The following is a 1,025-nucleotide window of genomic DNA, read 5'->3' on the forward strand; positions in this document are numbered from 1 at the left end:
TTACTATGTCCCAATAAGCATTTGGGGCTGGTTGTGGATCTGCTTGATCCAAATCCAGTGGAGATGATTCTACTTATCTGTGTCTCATGAACGAGGCCCTCTATTCAGGACAGGCTAACTGGATAGAGGGACTCAGGGAGGAAATGGTCGCATTCAATGTAGACAATGGACTTGGCTTAGCTCCCTAGTGCTGCTGCAGCAGCAGATATCCTACAAGTATGTACGTGGCTTAAAGGAGCAGAAATACACTTGTCCACACGTGGGGTTACAAGTCTGAAGTCAGGCACAAGCTCTAGGGGGGAGGCTTGCTCACTCCATCAGGGCTTGGGGAAAGGCCTTATTTCTCGTCAGCTTCTGGCTCCCATTTCGTGGCTCGCTTCAATGTGACAAACCATCTCTCTCTTTCTCCATTGCTGTGCTTTTTCTGTCTCAAAGGTGGATAGCTTACAGCACGCCTTACACTGCTGGGGTCTCTGACCATAACAAAGACACCCGTTCCCAGGTGGTTTATGTAATAGTATGGCAGTTGAGATTAGCAACACTGAAGTTGGGGGCATACAGCTCAATTCGTGCCAGGACTCTTTCAGAAGTGGAAACACACTGCATTGCTGTGCATGGCTATACCTTCTGGAGCAGAGAGGGTGCTGAGGTCGGAAACACACTGCATTGCTGTGCATGGCTATACCTTCTGGAGCAGAGAGGGTGCTGAGGTCAAGGACATGTGGAAGGGGAAATGGCAAGTAGAGTCTCCATAGGGCTGTAATAGAAGCACAATCCATAAAGCAAATGCCCTGCTGTTGGGATTCATAGCTATTGTGCAGGGGTGAGTTAGTTTATTGTGCCAACCTGGCCAATAAACACATGTGGGGTTAATTGAAGGGCAGAGAGATAAAAATGACTTGGTGAGCATCGCTTTTCTAGTTCTCGGGTCTCCTGCTTTCTGATGGTCGGACCAGGGTGCAGCTGCCTTAGCCAGTTCCTGCTTCAGCTGGCAAGAAGGATAAGTGGCCAGTGAGCCTCGCCTT

This window comes from Echinops telfairi, unplaced genomic scaffold, assembly GCF_000313985.2.
Source record: "Echinops telfairi isolate 266 unplaced genomic scaffold, ASM31398v2 ScPeMD7_7453;HRSCAF=8491, whole genome shotgun sequence".
Lineage (NCBI taxonomy): Eukaryota > Metazoa > Chordata > Mammalia > Afrosoricida > Tenrecidae > Echinops > Echinops telfairi.